At 40.9% G+C, this 24,201-nt stretch overlaps 1 long non-coding RNA gene across 1 annotated transcript; it reads left to right on the top strand.

Moving 5' to 3' along the window:
• The first annotated feature begins 98 nt into the window (after positions 1-98).
• On the top strand, positions 99-20,061 carry LOC139046202 (uncharacterized). The gene is made up of 3 exons (XR_011505915.1): positions 99-212; positions 19,167-19,242; positions 19,937-20,061. It is a non-coding gene; the product is annotated as an uncharacterized lncRNA (long non-coding RNA).
• The last annotated feature ends 4,140 nt before the right edge of the window (positions 20,062-24,201 follow it).

Consider the following 24,201-nt stretch of genomic DNA (forward strand, 5'->3'; position numbering starts at 1 on the left):
CTCTCCCGCCTAACATTCTTAACAACCTTGTAGGTTCAGCAGAGCCTGATTTCCACACTGACTCAGCACCGCAGAAACCCTCAGTTCCAGGAAGGAGGCCCGTCTCTCTTCAGTGCTTCCTCCAAATCAGGCATGGGAGTCTTGAGTGTGCCTGTTTAAAAAGATTCCTCGTGGTTTCCAAAGGATTCGAAGACCTCACCCACTTCAGAAGGGTAAATTGAATGCTGTTAGATTATGACCACATTAAATTAACAGAAAACTAATCATTTTGTTTAGAAGCTTTAGAGTTTAGAATTCTGATTCTCTCTTAACAGTATAAATGTGCTAGAAAAATACAGTCTCAGAGCTAGAAACAGCAATGGTACACCTCTTCAGGGCCAAAATCCTTTTATAGTGATTTTGTCATGCGATTTTCATCCAGCTACTCTTCCTAGTGTTGGAGCCACTCAGTACCCAGAGAAGGGATGGATTTCATTGTTAGAAGAGTGTCACCCAATATCCTATATATAGCACATGTGTGAACCTAGAGAGAAAGGTTGTTCTGCATGGCCACCTCTTCATATCTTCCCTCAGGTGTCACACTTTTCTTAGATCTTACATGATACCTATTCAAGACCAGCCCGGCATTGGCTCTTTCAGTCCCTCTCTTAAAATATGTTGGTCCTCAGAACTAAACACAATTCTTCTATGGTCCGACTAGAGCAGAGTCCAGGGGCATAATTGCCAACTTGAAAGTGATTCTCATTGACTGTTCTGAGTGATGTATGTTGACATTATCATCATCACCATCGTTATTAGGCAAGTATATCACGTTGTTCCTTGCTGAACTTGACAGGCATTGCTGGTAAGCCAAGTCTGCTCCTAATAATTACTTATACAATTTCTTCTTAACCTAATTGAAGGACTGCATTCATCTTTACTGAATTTGACTTGTAAAGGTCCTTATGAATTCTGACTCTTCCTCTTAGCCTTGTGTCAGTTCCAATTTTGATGAAACATGCATTTGGTATTTAGTGGCTTTGTCCAAGTTATTGATTAATATCGAATAGATATTAAATGATGAAATACAGACCCTCTTCAGAATGCCACTATAGACTGCCCTTCAGGTGACTTTGATCTATTAATCAGTACTTTGGGTACAATTGAAGCAACTGCCAGTCACTTACGTGCTCATGTTTCTTCATCTTTCCTAAAAGGACCTTGTAAGAAATGTCATGTTTGGCCAAGAAGCAGATTGCGCTATCTGTGGAAGTAGCCTAATCTGCTAGTATGTTAAATCCAGAAAGGAAATGAAGTTAGCTAGAAATGCCTCATTCTTAGTGAAGCCATACTACCTTCTCTTCCGACTGTTCACGTACTGTCTCCTTATTAATCTGCCCTGGAATTTGATCAATGTCAAGTTCATTTTTATAATTTTCACAATCTGCCCTTTTTGGCCTTCAAAAATTGTGATATTTGAAGTAACATGACCTTGACAAGTCACTTAATAGCTCTGCTTCTGTTGTCTTTATAAAGTAATGAAGCTAAATTATAGGTTCAGAACTACTGTTTTTGCATGTATAAAGGTTTGAAGAAAATGCTCTTTGCTGATGTGCAGAGACCTGGGGAAATATGGTTGCTTTCCATCATTGTGTGGTTTTAGCACAACCTTTTAGCATCGAGGGACATTTCAGATGAAATCTTAAAAGCATCTTAATCACCTCTCAGGAGTTGAAAGAATTTGACAGGGGCAACTTTATTAAATCAAATAGTAAAATGTATTAAATTTACTGAAAGTCTGCATGCCTAGATGTGGCCGTTTATTCCATCCTGAGTTCTTAGTTTATAATCTGTATACAGTTTTTATATTGGAAATTGGAGCAAGTAGATCTTTTTAGAAAGATACTACCTCTTAGCCATTCGCTGTCAGTAAGAGAAACTGCAAGCTACTCTGGTTTCTTTCCTTTGATTATAATATAGCGTTTTGTCTTAAGAAGAGTCATTGAAAAATATGCTTTTTTACATTTATAAGGAGTTCCCACTTAGGAAGTTCTAAATATTAGACATTGTGTTAGGCTCTCTGTTTTAGCTAATTTTCATAATGGATGTGCAGGATAGGTTGTATTGTCTCAACTTTACAAATAAAAAAAGTGAGTCTGGTTCTTAAGCAAGAGCTTAAGTTTCTAGTTCATGCCACCTCCCTGGGTTGGAGCAACCTATTGATCAACATTAATATTTAAGTAAGTTGTTTGAGAAGTAGTCTGAGTTTTAAAAATGGGGAAAAAAAGGGAGTCTGTTCAAAATTCTGAAAACTATTTTGTTAGTTTTTTCTTGCCACATGGTTTTAGTAAATTGTTATGGATATTTTGCCCTAAATAATGTACTGTTGACTAAAGTTCTGATGTACTGCTTAGTGAAGTTTCCTAGTCACCATTAAGATCTGATAAGAACTTCTACCTTTGCCTGATAATTGGAATCCATAAATGACTCTGCAGAGACCCTCTCTGGCCTGAGAGGTGTGTGGCATTCTCTTTTCTTTCCAGCTAGTGAGAACTCACTAAAATGCAGACACCTGTCTAAAGCAACTTCCTTACCCTTTTCCATGGTCTCTGGATTTCTTCCTTAAGAAGCCGTGGACAGGGCCGGCCCGGTGGCGCAGCGGTTAAGTGCGCACGTTCCCCTTCTCGGCGGCCCGGGGTTCACCGGTTCAGATCCCGGGTGCAGACGTGGCACCACTTGGCAGTAAGCCATGCTATGGTAGGCATCCCGCATATAAAGTAGAGGAAGATGGGCATGGGTGTTAGCTCAGGGCCAGTCTTCCTCAGCAAAAAGAGGAGGATTGGCAGTAATTAGCTCAGGGCTAATCTTCCTCAAAAAAAAAAAAAAAAGCTGTGGACATTTGCCCTCGCAATTGAAATCACTCCAAAGAGTGGAGAACCTGCCCTCAAATTGTCTCATCATAGGAGTAGACATTTGATAGAGGCTTTCCTTTTGATTTCAGTCCTTAAATGCTATTTTAAATTCTTTCCAGGCATTTAAGCTATGCCCTAGTTCTATTTGTCTACATTTTCTTGTTAAAAGAACCCAAGTGTTACAGACAACTGTTACTATAAGGGGCTTCACTACATACCATCATGCTGACCGGCCTTTGGTTCAACAAATAATTCCTGGACTAAGGAGTCCTTCAACTCTGGTATTGCCGTACCCTAGATGTGGGGCCATTACAGACCGTCCCAGAATTTTTGTTTTCGTTTAAATTCACGTTTAAGGCAGAGGAGGATTGGTATGAGAGTTTACAAAACCAACCTTTTCTGGAAAACAAGCTGTAGCCTAGATTAGATAATGAATCACAAGAGAACACCATGGTTACAGCCCACATCTAAATGAGTAAATAGCCCTGAAAGATGATGTTTAAAGATTTTTAAATAAAACTTAGCTTATGAAAATAACATATTAGGACATATCAACCTGGCACCCTCCCTGAATCTACTGAAAAAATGCCTTCATCAAACCCAACAAATTAACTGTTTGCATACCCTGAGCTGCTATCCATTTAACAAAGGTTTATGAAGTGCCTGTTCTGGCAGGGCTTTAGAAAGACTCCCTGGCCTCCTGGATTGTCCATGGTCGTGAGGAGACTGTCATGTGTTTTCCCCCCGAAGCAGCTGGATACACTGTATGGGAAGGGTTCATGTTGGCCTGGGGAAGGCCTGGCTTACAAGGCCCCTAGGAGTCCGTCTGTGGGTATCCAAGCTAGAAACAACCAAAGCAAGGAGGAAGAGTAACAAGTGCTGAGCCCCCCAAGGAGGCCGCTACCAGCAAACACCCTCAAGCCCAAAGGCTCTCTCGCTATGTTGCTGTATGCATAGGTTGAAGATCTCAGGAGGTTATGTGCCCTGTGGCCCCCAGCAGGTCATGATGTCTCACAACCAGGGAGGGTTGAAAAGAATTTATTTTCCAGAGATGGGGCTAAACAGAATGGAGAGAAGCAACACTGAAAAGTGTTTGCCCATTATTTCCTGTGCTATATTTTTATTACCTTCCGTTCTACTCTCTGTGCTCTAAGGCATTTACATCTAAGTGTCCAGTGTGTTTTTACCCAGAAAATGGAACATAAAGCAGGTAATTCTGAAGCTTTCCTGCTGGCTCTGTAGCCTCTGATGCAAGATATTCTATATGTTTTGTAACCGTGCTGGTGGACCAGGGCTGACATACCCTGGAAACCCCCTTACTAAGGGATTGACAAGGAGTAAGCAGCACTGTCAGCTTGTCACACGTGCTTCATCGTGACTCACAGCAGCTGAATGAACCACACGGGAAAGCACATTGGCTAGCACGGGTACACAGTGCTGTGCAGCTGCACAGTCTCGTTGAGACAGTCCCTGCCTGACTTTGCAGCAGCACCATGGTATACAAGGGCGCCAAATTGGGGCATGCCCACGATAGGATCTCTCAGGGAAGGCAAAATGTTGCACCATCCTTTGGGTTCTTGTCTCCCCTTCACCCCCATTACTGTGTAATGCCTTTTCTCCCCAAAGTAAGGCCCTGGAGATCCCTTAGAGCTTATTTAACCCATATATAGGTAAAACTATAAAGAGGAAGCAGAGTAGAGGCCGTATTAGATGGCTTCACCACAGTGCCTGCCACAACTGTTCTGCCTGAAACATCCCTTCTTATTGCCCAGAGCTGCAGAGGGTCTGAGATTTTACCCTGCTTACAAGCTAACGCTTTTCATAGATTCTGGCAGAATATATGAGACCCCCTGGATCAGAGACAAGATTATTTCTCACTACATGGCAGTCGGCACAAGCTTCATAATTGGGTCAGTTCCTTTTGCCCCTGTGTCCCTTGGGGATGATGCAGAGCTGGGCCCCGGTGGGTGCCGCACACACGGTGAGTTTGTGTCACAGATGAGGAAATTCGAGCTTAGGTAACCCCAGTCTTGTAAGAGGGCTGCTGGCAAGTCTGCCTAACCTTTGCCCCAGAGCAAAACATTATTTGTTATCTTGGTAAGGAAACAAATCTGTCCTCTGATCTGGGGGTAGGAGATGGTAATATATCTGTCTTCTAAGACTTTTCTATACACTCTAAAAGGACAGTACAGAACAAAGCTGTCGATGCCCCTTGGTCAGAAGACATGAGAAATGCAAGACACCCATGAATTGCCTCCCAGCTCCCATAGCCCCTGCCAAAGGGATGGGACACTGCAGGTCACAAGGCTCCACTCCGTCCAGCTACAGCTAATTAGACTGGTGGTAGGCACCTGCTTCAAGGCCCGTCCCTTCAGAGGTTGGCCAATAAACAGGTGCTAAAGGTAAGGCAAGCCAGCCTGGTTCTCTCGCTAATTTATGTTGAGAAAGAGAGAATTCCCAGTAGGAAATGGGAGCTGAAGCAAAAGGGTTGCATGAGGAGGGATATTAAAGTTGTGAGTAGCCATGTAATGCTGAAATGATGAAGAAGCAGAAAATTAGAGCAACTAGAAACTGCGAGTGAGAGAAGATAAGTGAGAGTGAATTGAAGAGGAAGCCAACTGTAGTGGAGGGAAGGAAGCTGAGCCCTGTTACCGGTGGAACAGTATGACATAGAAACAGTCATGGCTCCTTCCTTTCCCAAGGCATCTTCTTACTTTTCGTCCCCATCTGCTACCCACACCAAATATGGGCATCCTTTATAGTAACACATACACAAGCCATTACTGCAGAGAATTTGAATGAGTTTCTTAGCTAAGTAAACTTTGGTTATGAATATAAGAGGTGCAGAAAAGATGTAGGACAGTAAGAGTAAATTAGCAAACATTTATTGAGTACGTACTATATGCCAGGAATGCTTATAGGTAGTTTTATGTGCTTTTTCTTAGTTAGTCCCAACAAAACTTCTTAGAGGTAGACTATTCTAATCTCCAAAAGGCAGCAGAAGGTTAAGTAGTTGCCAAGGGTCACACAGCTAGTAAGTAAGGTACTCGGGATTCTAATCCGTGCTCTTAACTGCCTTGTTATATTGCCTCCCACGTGGGTGAGTTCACACTCAAGTTAAGTATAGATGAAGTAAGTTTCAGCTAGAGTACTAACAGTTCTTGCAGACTAACTTGCGAGTTCAATGGCCCTTTATAACATTGTTTCAATGCAGATGAAAACGCTAAACATTTGGACCCAAAACTACTCAGAAATTGGTAATTATCTGTATTAATAACCATAGAGAATAAGCCCAAAGAGGCTAAGGAGAGGAGCCTAAACATATTACATTGATTTATTCTCCTACCTGAAAAAAATGATCTCAGCAGATGGAGAAGTTTATGTTACTTTCAAATCCACTGCAGAGAGAATTCTGCCTCCACTATTTTTCGTTTGTCAGTCCCTGTGGTACCCATAGTGCCAGTGAACACTATCCACATCTCTAAATAAGCAACAGCAATGACGTGGTCAAAGGAAACCTGTTGTATTTCCACAGACTGGTAAGACCTGGGTCGAAAGCAGGTTGTGATTGAATAGGGGTAAATGTCAGGTCCCTGTTAGTCACACGAAATCCACTCTACATGGGCTTGCCCTCTCCTTATTAGTCTCTGTCCCAGACAGCTAATCCTTTTGGTTAATGAGTACCTATGGCATCATCTCCAGTAACACATACCACAGGAACCTGGGAGAGGTTTGCCAAAGCAAGTTGGCAAAGGTGCTTGTCTTCATAGACTGCTTTGTATTTAGATTCAATGAAAAACTAACAAATCACCAATGTATCACCTCACTTAAGGAAGAGGCAGTGGCTTGCCCATGATCACACAGCCAGAAAATGTTGGATCTAGGCCTTGAATTCAGGTTTTCTGACTCCAAACACAGTTCGTCCACTCTGCCAAAAGCTCCGCCCTTGCTTTCTTGCCCAGTGTAATCCTCGGGTGAGTCAGGGCAGCAGCTAAGGTTAGATCAGAAATAGGTTGTGTTTACCTACAAGCCCGCTTTGTGCATAGGTCTCAGCTTCCAGCAGACAAAGTGGGAAAATAATAACAAAGAAGCAGATCAAGACATTTGCTTGTGAGTTGCTGTTTTTCTGCTTCCATTTTGGGTCAGTTTTAAATTAGGAAAGGCTTGGGGTGGGGAGGTACAGAGAGAGAGAGAGAGAGAACACAGTGGGAAAGCGGGAGAGCTGGAAGGGCTAGAAAATAAAAGCCAATGTCACTGATTCTCTAGCTTCCAGCAACTGAGAATTTCTCAATAGGTATTTGGCACCCTTGCGTGGCACAAATGTTAGACTTCTAAGGGATTTTAAAATAGAAGTGTCAATATTTTAAAAAATATTTTAATAACATCTCAAAAATACATGAGAAATTAAAAGAATATACAACAAACCCTACATATACATCATCTATCTGCAGTGGATTTGATGATTTAAGAATCATTAACATTTTACCATACTGGCAAAAAAATACACCATATGTATATTTAAGTATATATAGTTGTTCCTTTTCCTCCTAAAAGGGCAGTGTCCCCTAGGAAAGTTGTGTTGATTCCAACCTCCACTGGCTGACACATTCTCAGAGGCCCTTCTAAAACCATATGGGTCTCCGATAGTCAAGGATGGTGAATAGGCTTTGCCTAACTCATCGGCTCATTTCAGGCCACAGTTGGGACTGTATGTCCACCTTAAGTGCAGGAGAGAGGGGTTGGGGGCTGAGAGCTGTCCCTGCTCACAGCTCTACTGCCCTACGTCCCCCACCACCTCTCTGTTTGCTGTGGGATATTTCACAGTTGTTCCGTCTAGTAGCTTCCTTCCCTGCACACTTTAAGAGATGGCGTTGTTGTAATGCTCTGCTCCCAAAGCGCTATAAAAGTGGAGTCGCACTGCATTCGGGAAGATGCCTGTAATTCATGTCTTAAAAGAAGTAGTTTGTCCTTCTCTGGTTGGAGTCTCTTTGCAAAAACTCTACCGTCTAGCCTGCAACCTGTTTGCCAGTGTAGTTCACCCCTAGAAAGTCTGCAGGAGGCTTCATGGGAAGCAATGTTTCCTCCTTTCCGGGCTTGGCGGTTAGGCTCATGTCATCTCTGCTAGACAGGAGTCCAGGCTGCCTTCGCATTTCTGCAAACTTCCTTTGCAGCAGGCCCTTTATTAAAATGAAAGTACAGGGTGAAATTTGAAGTTTTATAAGGACGACAACACTGACTAATAATCTGTAGGAGCCGGTGATTGCTTCGTGGTCCTGAAGTAGGAAACCTCCTGGGTGAAAAAAAAAAAACATCACAATGAAGGGAACATTTTGTCTTGGTAATTGAGTAGCAGCATTTTCTAGTGACCTGTTCATGTCAGAGATGATGTCTACAAAAGTGAGGATAAGACTCATTGCACCCAAGGAGAATATTTATTCTTTTCAAATGGAAATACAATTTAGAGTTGTTCTGTGCAGACTTTCTTGAGCCTGGGAAGAGGAAAGTGGAGGCAATGTTTACACACTCCTCCAAGTTATAAGGGAAGAAAAAAGCCCTCAATCCTGCCAGTTACTCCAGAGGTGACAGACTCTAGCCTTTTCTTCTCTGTCCTTTCTTCCCTCCCTCCTGCCCCTCCTTCCTTCCTTCCTTCCTCATCAGCCAGATTATCTCAGTTTAAATCCTAAGTCTGACCATGTACTAGCTGTGAAATCTTGAGGAGCTTGCTTGACTTCCATGTGTTGTTGCCTCATCTATAAAAGAGAGACATATGATATTTCTCTTGTAGGGTCATTATGCGAATTGAGTGAGTTAATACACGTAAAGTACTTAGGATCCTGTCAGGCACGGAGTAAGTTTTGGGTAGGAACGCTTCTTTCCCATTCCCAATGTTTCCTTCCATGTAGAGGGAACTCCGCTGCGGAGACACTCCTGGCCTCTCTCCACCCCTCACTTGTTGGGAAGTGGCTTGATCCAGTTAGAATCAGGGTGAGTGAACTGGCATGCTTGTCTCAACTTCTTTTCCTCTCTTGGAAGTAAGCAGCTGCCTCTGCTTTTCAGAGAGCAGCCCTCATCTGTCCCAGTGTGGTAGTGACAGCACATCAGGCTAATTCTGGAGATCACTATTAAGAAGATCAGCACTGCCCTTAGACCTGCCCAGCCCTTCACTGCAAACAGGGGTCCTGCGCCTTGGAGTTCTTCCCTCAAAATGTTCGAGTCCCCTTCCAGGGCCTGGAACTGACTGGACAGGCAGCAACGTCTGGGTGGGGTTCAGTGTGCGCCCCAGACCTGTGTCTGCCTTCTGGGTGCTCTCTCCCCCTCCACCCTGCAAGTGGACTCAACGAGATGCCCCAAGAGGTTCCACGACTCATATCTGTGGGGTCATTCTGAGGCCCCATCTCTGGACTCTGGTTCCGGGAGGGTGATCTGGCCAGCAACTCCCTCCCACTGAATGGCAGGGTATTTCTTTTGCAAGAGTGAGCAAGATTAGACCACCAGAATGATGCTGATTTGGAGTACCTTTCATTCACATCAGAAGCAAAGCAAGTTCAGGGCTTGGCTTGAGCTGCATATGTGGGCCTATATCCCTGAAGTGCCACCTGGTCTATGGCACTTCAGGTGAGGGCCAGGAGGTGTCCTTTACCTGTTTCACTCCCACTGCTATCACCTGGGGCAGTCACCCACCCCTAGCAGAAGGTTTCCAGCGTGTCTATGCCCATCTCCTCTGAGGACACTTGAGACTATTGCACCAGCAGACCCTCTCCATCCATGTCCTCTCCTGGCTCCAACTGTGGTGACGTCATGCTCTCATAGGTTGGCCTTAAACTGTGCTGGATGAGGGATCAGCTTTTCTTACCCAAAAGAAACCACTCTTGGGGCCAGCCCCATAGCCTATTGGTTAAGTTTGGCATGCTCTGCTTTGGTGGCCTGGGTTCAGTTCCTAGATGTGGACCTACACCATTCATCAGTGGCCATGCTGTGACGGCGACCCACATACAAAATAGAGGAAGATTGGCACAGATGTTAGCTCAGGGCAAATCTTCCTCAGAAAAAAAAAGAAATTGCTCTTCTCCTTCTACCCATCACTCCTCCTCCCTGCTGATGGGGTGTGGAAGGCAAGAGCAGGGTCCACATTAACAAGATCATCTTCTAGGAATGCAGTGGATATGGCCTAAGGAGTTCAAGAGAGGATGGAGTTGGAAGCTATATTCTTCTGTTTATGGTATAAAATTCAGATCAGTAAATTTAACATATCTAGAAAATAAACTACTGTTCACATTTTCCTGCATACTCTGGATAACACTTGCATAAGCAGTCATCGTCAGTGAAGCACAAAAACAACCTTTGATAGAGTCATCGGAAGCTGGTATTCACAGGCGACTCTGTGGATGATGTAGCATCAGGAGTAATGATGCAACCAGCATTAAATAAACGGAATTAGGCAACTGCAGAGGCCAGAAGACCTATATTGTTTCAATACAAACAGGTTCTGGAAGGCCACATCATCATGAGTAATAATGCTGTTGCTATCATTTCCTCACTGTAGGAAATATGAAATTAGCCAGGAACAGTGCATATAATAAAGAACATGAATAAATGGTTCCTGGACCTGGGCAGGAAGAAATGGTGCCTGGATAGTATGAAAAATCATCACATGCACTGTCTTTATTCATTATTTGTTCTAAATCTTGATTGATAAGTCACAATCCCTCACATGGGCTGATGAGTTTTATAAATATATTTTTTAATCAATTTGTTTATATAGACAAGGGCCCAACAAAAATATTTCCCAGAGCCTTGCACACCCTAGGAGTGGTCCTGGAGAAAAGCATTTTCCCATAGAAATAAGCCATTTCCTCCATCATAGCTTTATCAGTAGCAAAGGTGTTATTTTGGCCACTATCTGCTGCTCTTTTGTTTATTTCTCAGTTTATTTAGCATCTGATCAGGAAAGAAGGGTGCTATTTATTCAGACCCTGTCGAAGTCCCCACTAGTAAGCAGTCAGTAAAGGTTAGTTATTTTTTAAGCTTTCAGGTTATGTTAATTTTTTATTGAGGTATAATTGGCATATAATATTATATTAGTTTTAGGTGCACTACAAAATGATTTGATATTTGTATGTATTGTGAAATGATCACCACAATAAGTCTAGTTAACATCCCTCCCCATACATAGTTACAAATTTTTTTCCTTGCAATGAGATACTTTAAGATGTACTCTCTTAACAACTTTCAAATATGAATACAGTTGTATCGTCACCATGCTGTGCATTACATCCCCACAACTTATTTATTTTATAACTGGAAGTTTGTACCTTTGATTCTCTTCACCCATTGTAGCCACCTCCATCCCCCAGCCTCTGGCAAACACTGATCTGTTGTTCTCTGTATCTATGAGCTTGCTTGCTGTTTTTTTTTTTTTTTTCCAAGATTCCACGTATCAGTGAAATCATACAGTATTTGTCTTTCTCTATCTGACTTACTTCCCTTACATAATGCCCTCAAGGTCAATACAGGTTGCCGGAAATGGCAAGGTTTCATTCTTTTAATGGCTGAATACTATTCCAGTGTGTATAGGTGCCACTGGTTCTTTATCCATTCATGCATCAGTGGACACTTAGGTTATTTCCATATCTTGGCTACTGTCAATAATGCTGCAATGAACATGGTGGGGACGGTGCAAACATTTCTTCGACTTGGTGTTTCATTTTCTTCAGATAAATACCCGGAGGTGGAATGGTTGGATCATGTGGCACTTCTATTCATAATGTTTTCCACAGTCGCTGCACCAGTTTACATTCCCATCAACAGTGCACAAGTGTTCACTTTTCTCCACATCACCAACACTTGCTATACCTTGTCTTTTTGATAATAGCCATTCTAACAAGTGTGAGGTGATATCTCATTGTGGCTTTGATTTGCATTTCCCTAATGATTAATGATGTTGGGCACCTTTTCATGTACCTGATGGCTGTCTGTATGCCTTCTTTAGAAAAATGTCTATGCAGATCCTCTGCTCATTTTTAAATTGGATTGTTTGTTATTTTGCTATTGAGTTGCGTGAGTTCTTTACACATTTTGGATATTAACCCCTTATCAGAGATATGATTTGCAAATAGTTTCTCCCATTCAGTAGATTGCCCTTTCGTTTTCTGGATGGTTACCTCTGCTGTACAGAAGCTTTTTAGTGTGATGTAGTCCCACTTGTTTACTTTTGCTTTTGTTTCCTTTGCTTTTGGTGTCAAATGAAAAAAAACTCATTGCCAAGACCAATATCCAGGAGGTTACTGCCTATGTTTTCTTCTGGGAGTTTTATGGTTTCATGTTTTATGTTCAAGTCTTTAATCCATTTTGAGTTAATTTTTGTGTGTGGTGTAAAATAGTGGTCCAGTTTCATTCTTTTACATGTGGCTGTCCGGTTTACCAATACCATTTATTGAAGAGACTGTCCTTTCCCCCATTCTATGTTCTTGGCTCCTTTGTCATAAATGAATTGAACATGTATGCCTGAGTTATTTCTGGGCTCTCTATTCTGTTTCATTGATCTATGTGTCTGTTTTTATGCCAATGCCATACTATTTTGATTACTACAGCTTTGTAATATCGTTTGAAATCAGAGAGTGTGATGCCGCCAGCTTTGTTCTTCTTTCTCCAGATTGCTTTGGCTATTCAGGGTCTTTTGTGGTCCCATAGAAATTTTAGGATTATTTGCTCTATTTCTGTGAAAAACACCTTTGGAACTTTGATAGGGATTGAATTAAAACTGTAGATTGCTTTGGGTAGTATGGACAATTTAACAATATTAATTCTTCCAATCTGTGAACACAGAATATATCTTTCCAGTTAGTTGTGTCTTCTTCGAGTTCTTTCATCACTGTCTTTATTATAGTTTTCATTTCCTTGGTTAAATTTAATCTTAGGTATTTTATTCTTTTTGATGCAATTGTAAATAGAATTGTTTTCTTAATTTCTCTTTCTAATAGTATATAGAAAATCAACAGAGATTTGTATACAAATTTGTAACCTGCAATTTTACTGAATTTGTTAATTAGTTCTAACAGTTTTTTGGTGGAGTCTTAGGGTTTTCTCTATATAGTATCCTGTCATCTGCAAATAGTGATAGTTTTACTTCTTCCTTTCCAACTTGGATGCTTTTTATTTCTTTTTCTTACCTAATTGCTCTGGCTAGGACTTCCAGTACTATATTGAGTAAAACTGGTGAGAGTGGGCTTCCTTGTCTTTTTTCTGACCTTAGAGGAAAAGCTTTCAGCTTTTCACCATTAAGTATGCCGTTAGCTGTGGGCTTATCATATATGGCCTTTATTATTTTGGGGTACATTACCTCTATACCCACTTTTTTGAGAGTTTTTATCATAAATGGATGTTGGGTTTTGTCAAATGCTGCTTCTGCATCTACTGAGAAGATTTTATGATTTTGATCCTTCATTTTGTTAATGTGATGTATCACGCTGATTGATTTGTGGATGTTGAAATATCTTTGTGTCCCTGGAATAAATCCCACTTGGTCGTGCTGTATGATCCTCTTAATATGTTGTTGAATTCGATTTGCTGATATTTAGTTGAGAATTTTTGCATCTATATTTATGAGGGACATTGGCATGTAATTTTCTTTTCTTGTGATGTCTTTGTCTGGTTTTGGTATCAGAGTAATGTTGGCCTGGTTAAATGAGTTTGGAAGTGTTTCTCCTCTTCTACTTTTTGGAAGAGTTTGAAAGGATTCATATTAATTCTTATTTGAATGTTTGGTAGAATTCAGTGAAGTCATCTGGTCCTGGACTTTTGTTTGTGGGGGGGTTTGGATTATTGATTCAATCCTCTTACTAGTAATTGATCTATTCACATTTTTCTATTTCTTCATGATTCAGTCTTGGAAGGTTGTATGTTTCTAGTAATTTATCCATTTCTTATAGGTTGTCCAATGTGTTGACATATAAGTGTTCATAGTAGCCTCTTATGATCCTTTGTATTTCTGTGGTATCTGTTGTAATGTCTCTGCTTTAATTTCTAATTTTGTCTATTTGTACCCTCTCTCTTGTTCTTGGTTAGTCTAGCTATGCATTTGTCAATTTTGTTTATCTTTTCAAAGAAGCAGTTCTTAATTTCATTGATCTTTTCTGTTGTCTTTGTAATCTCTATTTCATTTATTTTCACTCTGATCTTTGTTATTTCCTTCCTTTTACTAACTTTGGCCTTCATTTGTTCTTATTTTTCTAGTTCCTTGAGGTGTAGAGTTAGGTTGTTTATTTGAGGTTTTGCTTGTTTCTTAAGGTAGGCATTTATTGCTATGAACTTCTCTCTTAGCTCTGCTTTTGCTGCATCCCATAAATTTTGTCTGTTGTATTTCCATTTTCATTTGTCTCAAGGTATTTTTTGGTTTCGCTTTTGATTTCTTTGTTGACCCACTGGTTATTCAGTAGTATGTTGTTTAATCTCTACATATTTGTGAATTTTTCAGTTTTCTTCTTATAATTGATGTCTAATTTCATACCATTGTGGTATGAAATTTCATACCATTGTTAGGATTTAAATCTTCTTAAATTTATTAAGACTTGTTTTGTGGCCTAACATATGCTCTATCCTGGAGAATGTTCCATGTGCTCTTGGAAAGAATTTGTATTCTGATTCTTTTGGGTAGAATTTTGTGTACATATCCTAAGTCCTCCTGGTCTAACGTATCATTTAACGCCAATGTTTCCTTATTGATTTTCTGTCTGGATGATCTATCCACTGATGAAAGTGAGGCATTAAAGTACCTTACTATTATTGTATTGCTTTCTATTTCTCCCTTTAGGTCTGTTATATTTGCTTTATATATTTAGGTTCTCCTATGTTCAGTGCATAAATATTTACAAATGTTATATTCTCTTCTTGGATTGACCACTTTTTCATTATGTAAATGTCTTCTTTGTCTCTTATTGCAGTCTTTGTTTTAAAGTCTATTTTGTCTGAGGTAAGTATAGTTACCCCAGCTTTCTTTTGGTTTCCACTTGCATAGAATGTCTTCTTCCATTCCTTCACTTTCAGTCTGCATGTGTCCTTACATCTGAAGTGAGTCTCTTAAAGGCAGCATATAGATGACTCTCGTTTTTTTATCCATTCAGTTGCTCTGTGTCTTTTGATGGGAGAATTTATTCCATTTACATTTAAAGGAACTATTGATAGGTGTGTACTTATTACCATTTTGTTAAGTGTTTACCCTCTGTTTCTTCTTTTCTTGCTCTCTTCCTTAGTGCTTTGATGACTTTCTTTAGTGGTATGCTTAGATTCCTTTCTCATTATCTTTTGTGAATCTAACATAGGTTTTTATTTGTGATTACCATACAACAACCTGTATTATACCAGCCTATTTTAATTTGATAACAACTTAAGTTTGGGCACATTCTAAAGCTCTACATTTTTACTCTCCCCTCCCCTGCACCTTATGTTTTGATGTTATATTTTACATCTTTTTATCTTGTGTATCCCTTAAATAATTATTGTAGTTATACTTATTTTTACTACTTTTGTCTTTAACCTTCATGCTAGCTTTATAAATGATTAATCAACTACCTGTACTATATATTTACCTTTACCAGTGAGATTTATGCTTTCACACATTTTCTTGTTACTAATTAGTGACCTTTTTTCTGCTTAAAGAAGTCCCTTTAACATTTTTTTTCGTTAGGCTAGTTCAGTGTGATGAACTCCTCTGGCTTTTGCTTGTCTGGAAAAGTCTTTATCTCTCCTTCAATTTTGAATGATAACTTTGCCACGTAAAGTATTCTTGGTTGGAGTATTTTTCTTTCAGCACTTTGAATTTATCATGCCACTCCCTTCTGGACTGAAAGTTTCTTTTGAAAAATCTGCCAATAGTCTTAAGGGAGTTCCCTTGTATGTAATAAGTTGTTTTTCTCTTCCTGCTTTTAAGATTCTCTCATTGTTTTTAACTTGTGATATTTTAATTATAATATGTCTCGGTGTGGGTCTCTTGGGTTCATCTTATTTGGAAATATATGGGTTTCCTGGATCTGGATATTCTTCCCCAGTTTAGGCAAGTTTTCAGCCATTATTTCTTCAAATAAATTTTCTGCTTCTTTCTCTCTCTCTTCTTCTCCTTTTGGAACCCCTATAATGCAAATCTGCTTAAAGTGTCCCATAAGTCCCTTAAGCTATTTTCACTTTTTAAAATTCTTTTTTATTTTTGCTATTCTGATTGGGCAAGTTCCTTTGACCTGTCTTTGAGTTCACTGATCCTTTCTTCTGTTTCTTCTAACCTGCTTTTGAACACCTCTAGAGTATTTTTCATCTCAGTTATTGTATTCTTTAGCTCTGTGACTTCTATGTGGTACTTTATTATATTTTCTATCTCTTTGTTCAAGTTCTCACTATGTTCACCCATTCTTCTCCCAAGTTCAATGAGCCTCTTTCTGACCAGTACTTTGAACTCTTTATCAGGCAGATTATTTGTCTCCATTTCATGAAGACTTTTTCCTGAGGTTTTATCCTGTTTTTTCATTTGAAAAATATTCCTCTGCTTCCTCATTTTGCTTAACTCTCTGTGTTGGTTTCTATTCATTAGAGGAAACAGCTTCCTCTCCCAGTCTTGGAGAAGTGGCCTTATGTAGGAGATGAACCTTGTTGTTCAACCCTGCCACAGCTCTTGATTGTCTCTCAAACCTTTGTGCTTGTCCAAGCAGCCTATTTTATTTTTAATAGCTCTTATAGTTGAAAGTGTGCCAAGACCTGTCAGTGTCCCACAGTGGGTGATCTCAGCACCTAGATTCATGCTGATTGGAAGCCAGACCCTCAGGCAGCAGCTTTAAAACTATGCAAATATATGCAATCCTGTGGGACTTCAAGAGTAAGCCCTGCCTGCTGACCACCAGAGCTAGGTGATCTGGAGGTGTCCTCTGGGTGACAGTCACAAAAATCGAGGCTCCAGGCAAGTGCATAAGCTCCTTTCTGGGAGATACTGTAGCTGCCCCTGACGCAGCAAGGGTTAATAATCACTGGAAAAGGCTTACCAACAAACTGTGACCCAGAGGTGAGAAGGCCGGTCAGCCAATGACAGGTAAGACCTCCAGGGTGGGGCAACCTAAGACAGGCATGGTCGCCTGAGGGCACAGATGGAGACAGGATATCGATATCGGGAGCAGGAGGGGCCGTTGCCTAGGAGACCTTGCCTGCTCCGAGATAAAAATATATGAGCACAGCAATAACATGATAGTATCAAAAGAGAGGCCAAGGGAGGGCTCCTTGAGAAATCACTAAGAATTCTTGGCATTCGCTAATTACTTCATCCAGAACACCTGTGTATGTTTAATAGATGTAAGCTATGTATATATTGAAACGCTGGTTATAATAAACTCAGAGTGGCCATCAGCCCTCTCCACATCTATCCTGATGTGTACATTGGATTGCAACACTGACAGATACCAGTGAGCTGGAGCAAGGCAGAAGGAAAGCACAAGATGCTGTCCCTCAGCTTACATTCCTTCAGAGTACCTCCACAGGCCTCTAGAAATATGCCAAACCTGAAGCTTGCCTCTCAGGCTGAACCTTCAGGAGCAGTAAATAGGCCTCTTTCTCATGTAGACTAAGGTGTGTTTCAGTCTGCTATCTGTGCAGTGCCCTGGGGGCGGTAGTCAGCCAAGAATTATCTCTCTGATTTTATAGTCCCATGGGCCCCAGGAACCAAGACCCCCTGGCCTCCAGAGCCAGGCGATCAAGGAACATCACCTGGACTGCAGCTGCAAAATCTAGGACACCATACATGAGAACTGGGGCACCAGATGTATGTAAAACTCCCCTCTGGGAGATAGTGGTGCTGTGGAGTGTGCAGAGGGAGAGTGTGAAGATGATACCTGACCAAGGGAAAAATAAGAAGGTCTAGAGGGAAAGAAAGGGAAAAAAAAGATGACATCTGCAGCTGTAGCATGGCAGAGGAAGAGCGTGAAAATGCCACCTGCCAGCTCCTTCATCTCCATTGAGCATTCCAATTGGCCCCTGCCCCTCCAACCAATGCTTTATTAGCAAATGAATCTCTTTGACAAAGTCTGGGCCCTTTTCAAATGTCTGCTTCTGTGCCGGGCCCTGGACAGGTGAGGGGTTTCTCAGCGCACTACAGCCATTTGGTTCTCATGGACCCGAGTCCCATTGGTTTTCAAAGCCAAGTGTTTTGGGGGCTTATCTCTCAGGTGCAGGTCTTAAATGTTGGGATGTCTGATGTGGAGTATGAACTCTTCTCTCCTCAGGGAGAGGCTCTGGGTTTTTGACTTCCTTCCCAGTTGTGGGTCACTGTGCAGGGGATGGGGTTTATGGTGAGATTGTGTCTCAGCCTTTCTTACACTCTTGAATGTGGGCTTTTGTCCTTTTCCAGAGTGAAGGAGTTGCTCAGCTAGTTTTTGGGTCTTTTTCAAAGGAAATTGTTCCATACATAGCTGTAGATTTGGTCTGTCTGTAGAAGGAGATGAATTCAGGATCTTCCTATGTCGCCCTCTTGAACCGCCTTCTCAGGTTGCATTTTATTTTTTATTCTTCTCCTTTCCTTCCATTCCCAAAAACTTTATAAGCTCTTCTCTGAGCCCTGCAAGATTCTTGGGATTTTTTGTTGTTTTGTTTGTTCATTTGTTTTTACAATCATTCCAGAGACCTGGACAATCTCTAGTACAGAAGGATGTTCCCTTCCTTCTTAGTATCCTTTAGTAGTTTTGACTGGCTGAAAATTTGTTGCTTCCTAAAGCTCAACTGCTCTACTCTTGAGGCGCATAGACTGTACCTGCGCCTTTACTTGAGAGGAAGAAAGTGAGGGAAGAACTTTCATGGGTTAAAAAACAAGATGCCCAAAATGAAGGGGAATCTACCTTAGCATTTAACCCAAATGATCAAAGGATTATCGCAATGATGGTATTCAACACAGCAAAATTGGAAGCAAACTAATTGTTCACCAGTAGGACACGATAAAGTAAATGATTGTGAAACCAATCAACAAAGCAATATGGAGCGCTTTAACATTATGTTTAGGGGGACCTGGTAGAGATATGGAATAAGACTTATGTGAATAAAACCAAGAGGAGAGGAAGAGATACAATTTTATAAACCTATATTCTGTGGTTATAACTATGGAAAATTTGGCATCTGAAAAAAGAAGATAGAAATGAAGTAATAGATAAGAATTAACATGTTAGAGTAATTGGATCATAAAATTTCTTTTTTAAAAAAGCTGAATGAAATATAGTTATATTACTTGTATAATTTTATAAGTGCTTCCTTTCCAAGGGAGGCTTAACCATCGCCTTTCTCCCAGCAATCTGCAGCCCAGAGGCCAGGGTCGAGTCCCCACGCCTGTGTCACAGTAAGTTGTCTGCCCTCTTATGACACCCTTCCTCTTTTCCCTCTAATTTGTTGTTTCCCAAAAAGGACTTTTTGGACCATTTGAAACAGTCTTCTGGGGTGAAGCTGAGGAATCTTCATTGTAAACAGATTCCTGGATGAATCTTACGCAAGCTAAAGTTTGCAGCAAACTTTTTTTTCCTAGAAAAAACCCTCAAGGAAATGCACACAGGGATTTCCATGATGCACGTTAATTTTTGAAGCAAAATTAATGCACTGAAATTATGTCATGTGTTTCTGTGTGTGCATATGTGTGTTTTAACCTAAGGATTCAGTGAACACAGTTTTATTTATCCTCAAAGATTTTTGTTTACAAAGTTTTGTTGTTAATAATTTTTGTTTAGAAAACTATCTTATAAGCAAGCTGTCCTGTCACAGGATTGCTATTTTCTTTCCCTCCATTTTGAGGCTCACCATAATTACAGCTGACATTGTGCTAGGAAGAGAGGACCTGTCTCCATCACAACAGACCTTCCACTGCACTTGGAAAGGAGACCCTTCTGAAGTGGGGAATGTTCTCATCCTTTTGGAATTCCCCTCAAGGCAGAAATTAGGAGTCCAAGATTTCACTCAATCACAATCATATTTGACCTTTCTCTTTTTTTAAGGAAGATTGGCTCTTACCTAATATCTGTGGTCAATCTTCCTCTCTTTAGCTCTTCTACATGAGACACCACCACAGCATGGCCAGATGAGCAGTGCCATGTCCACGCCCAGAGTCCGAACCAGTGAACCCTGGACCACTGAAGCAGAGTGCACGAACCCAACCACTGGGCCATAGGGCCGGCTCCCATACTTTACCCTTTTAAGAACTCTAAGGGGCAAGAATTTCCCTAATCTTTTCCAGAAAAGAAAGAAAGCAAGCAGGCGTGTTTTCTAAAACAAGTTGAGGCTTTTCCCAAGGGGTTTACAGCCCTAGCATGAACTCCTTCCTCATTGCTATTTCTTGGGAGGGCTCCACAGGCCCATGGAGAGACAGCCAGGCGCACAGTCGGGGGTCCAGTCATTCATTGTCACGTGGTATTGTCAGGAGGTCCCTGTGCTCGTCTTGCCAAGTTTTGCTAAAATTCAATTTCCAACACATGAGTACAAGCTTCCATCACCTCCTGTGTGTATAAATAAACATGCTACATATTTAAAAACTCATGCCTTCTTTAACAGTCATTTGTAATTTCTGTCCAGGATGAAATGATGTCTAGATTTTCACGGAATTCATAAATAATAATTAAGTCCACCAGTAATCCAGTCTCCTGAACAGCAGGGGTTCCATTTAAGTCGTGCACTAAACACAAGGCCCAAATTTACGTTCAAAGCTTTGAAGGTAAATTAAAAATTCTCCTAGGAGATGATCTTTTCTGCAGCAAGAGAAAAGTATATTTGAGGGTCAAGTTGCTAGGGCAGCTAAGGAGGCCAGAGCCGTGGGCCAGGGGGCCCTTTGAAGTCTGTGAGCAATAATCCACTATGAGGTGCAATTGGTGCTGAAGAACCAAGCTGATGCACCACAAGGCTAGGGCAACAGTGGTCATTCCGCAGGCCTGTTGCCTCCCTTACCCATTAAGGGGACAAGCACTTCCACTCTGCTGGGAGCTGCTCCTTTCAAAACAGAAATAATTCCTTCACCCATTGCCCTCAACAGAAAGCGTAAGAGAGGACCAGACTACCACCTGGAAACCCCCGAAATTTCCTTCTCTTTCTTTCTTTCTGACCAAAAAGAATGGTTCATTATCAGTACCAAAACTATTTTTAAAGCCCAAAAATTTTACTGAAATAATCGAAAAACCTACCTCCTCCTCTTCCCTTCCTGAACACTCCAGTGCTAAAGCCAAAGAAAAACCCACGTTGAGGAACACTCCAAAGATAACTGGCCTGTAATCTTCAAAAGATTCAGGGTCAGGAACGTCAGAGAAAAACTGAGGAACTGTTCCAGACTAGAGCAGACCTCAGAGACGTGATAATTAAGCACAGTGCATGATTCAGAGCTGGACCTTTTTTGCCTAAACTGGAATGAGGTCTGAGGTTTGGATGGTAACAATGTATCATTCTCAGACTCCCCAAGATGGTGCCTGACAAAGTCGCTACAGCAGCTACACCCTCAAACCCTCCTACGTTTGAATCCAGAAAAAAAGGATTATTTTCAATAGTCTCCTCAACAGTCCAGAGATTCAATGTCATTACAACCGCTTTGGCCATACCCATTACTCTTCCAATCACTGTGACCAAAAGGAATTGGTGCTGTAATTGGTCAGGCCTGAGTCAAGTTTGAGCACAAGATCACCCCTGGAGCCTTGGAGGGAGTCTCACAGACTTAGGGACTGACAGAGGGGAAGGGGTGCCCCCACTGAAAAGGAGAGGCTACCACAAGAAAGGAGGACATGAATGCTGACAAGGCAAATGACCACACCTGTCCAAAATGTCCACTGCTACATCATCATAAAAACCTACATATCTCTTCTGAAACTGTTAATTTACTTTCACCATGGTGCAATTTTTGAAAATCTGTGATTTTATTAAGCTCATGGCAGTTTGGCAATAGGAAATGATTCCTATTGTGAGTTGCTTAATATTTCTATACAATTTGAGTCTAAAGCCTGGCATATACTTGAATTAGTAAGCTCTGCTCTTTGTTTTTCCAAACAGGTTCAATCATTTTGTGCATGTGCCTTTTCATGTCTGTAAGGAAGCATGATCTAATCAGCAGTTCAACAAATTTAATCTCTCAAAGCCTTTTAAAAATAAAAAAATTTCTACGGCTGAGAAAGCAGATTGGTAAATCACTTTAACAAGTTTCCCTGTCGTAGCCTCTGATTATATTTGAATTAACTCAGTCTCCATAACCTGCTTCAGGTTTTTCCATAAACTTCTCAAGCCCCACACTGACAGAAGGATAGGCTCTATTTGCCTGTGAATGCTAAATAAAAAACATCAACTCTTTTCCTAAAGTCCTGGGCCTTTGGCCATCTGCTGTTGAATATTGTCATTCAAGATTTCACGAGTGCAGGCCTACACTAGTGCAATAGTGTTGTACAAGATTTCCCCATCCTGAGTCCCTCCCATTTCTGATGAATAGATAAATAAATGAGCCTCGGATCCTTTGAGTCCAACGAAAGAGATTCTAAAGACCCTTGAAGTGAAGCTGATGTCTTCAAAGCAATTTCTCTTTGTTCCCCTCATATTGCTATTACAAGAATATCATGTTGAGGTCTCTTTAGAGTTTAGAATGTAAATTTAGCATTTAGTAAAGTTATAGTTATGATGATGTCAAGGTTTGGAATAACTGTATTAAAGGCCCAGTTATTACTGTTTTCAGAAAACCTACTTGCTCTGTCCTCATCAGATACTATGTATCATTTTCTATCTTTCTGCTTCCAATGTTTGCAGTGATTCTAGTCATAATTAATTACTAATACAAGATGGTGGTTGTTTAGTGATGTTTCAAATCCTTAGAAATAGATTTAGCTGAGTGCCCAGTATTTCTCTGATGATTTGCACATGCACCATTAAATCTTCCGTATTGCATTCTACCTCTCCTGAAACAAAAAACTTGTAAATCTTTAGTTTCTCAAAATAAGTTTCAAGGTAGTGCTGGAAGGTAGATTGTTGGTTAGAGTAGATGGATTACCTACCTACATTTCAACACTGATTACAGGTAACAGTTCATAGGTTTTTCTATTGTGACCTAACTCAACCCTCCCCTTTCGTTCCCCACAGATAGTTTGACCCAGGGAAAATCAGAAATCAGAGAATGTGAGTACTGGAAGCAACTTTAAAGATCATGAGAGATACTTCACAATCGGTGGTTTGGATTCTTTTGAGAATTTGAGGAAACATAAAAGCACATTTCCTGAGAACATGCACATTAAAACATACGCAGGACTCCTTGGAGCCCAGAAAAAGAATCTGGGTTTTTTGGACTTGAAGGATCACTGAGATAAAATGACTTGCTCAAGACCATAGAAGAAGTTGATGGAGTTAGGACTCCAGCCTGAAGTACAGGGGGTCCTGGCTACCCTAGAGTTCATCATGTAAGGCCCTGCTGCTTTCAGTGGGCATGGGAGACTTTATTAAGGAAAATACTGTATTATCTAATGGACCAAACAGCATTAAGTTATTCCCCATTCAAATATTCTGCTCCGTTTAGTGTTGACTCCCACCAATGACATCACTGTCTTTCTTGTTCAGATTCCAAGATTACTGGTTGTTTAGAATATCCAGCAAAGCCCTGTCAATATGATGCACATTGGTTGCAAAGCGAAAATGCAAATCTTGCGAAAGAAGCAGAATTTCATGAGATTGATGGAAGTGATGTAGAGAACTGCTCAAAATCACACACACAAAGACTTTGGTAAACAAGGAACTAGTGGAGTTAGACTAGTTGACAACTGAGAAGAGTAAAGCACATGAAGGCTGACAGGCTAAGCACCCCAAAAGGCTAAGCACCCCAACAGAGAATATTTGGTTATGGAAAGGTTTAAGAGAATCCCCTGGGGAGACCAACGAAGCCCTCACACGTTTTTGTTAAATGATCCTCTTCATAGTCACGTTGTGAAAACCAAGCATCGAATGAAATATGGTATATGCCGAAGTACAATTTTGTCGGAAAGTTACACCAAAATCTGTATAGTTTTTAATTTCATTAAATCCTATGGAGGCTTTTTTTGTTTTCAACATTTACTATGAAATTTTGGCCAACCCTGCGGATCTAGTGGTTAAGATTCGGCCACCACGGCCAGGTTCGTTTCCGAATCAGGGAACCACACCATCCTTCTGTTGGTTGTCACACTGTGGCGGCCATGTGTTACTCTGATTCTGAAAGCTATGCCATTGGTATTTCAAATACCAGCAGAGTCACCCATGGTGGACAGGTTTTAGCAGAGCTTCCAGACTGGAAAGAAGGACCTGACCAGCCACTTCCGAAAAATAT

This window comes from Equus asinus, chromosome 9 (assembly GCF_041296235.1).
Source record: "Equus asinus isolate D_3611 breed Donkey chromosome 9, EquAss-T2T_v2, whole genome shotgun sequence".
In the NCBI taxonomy this organism is placed as follows: Eukaryota; Metazoa; Chordata; class Mammalia; order Perissodactyla; family Equidae; genus Equus; species Equus asinus.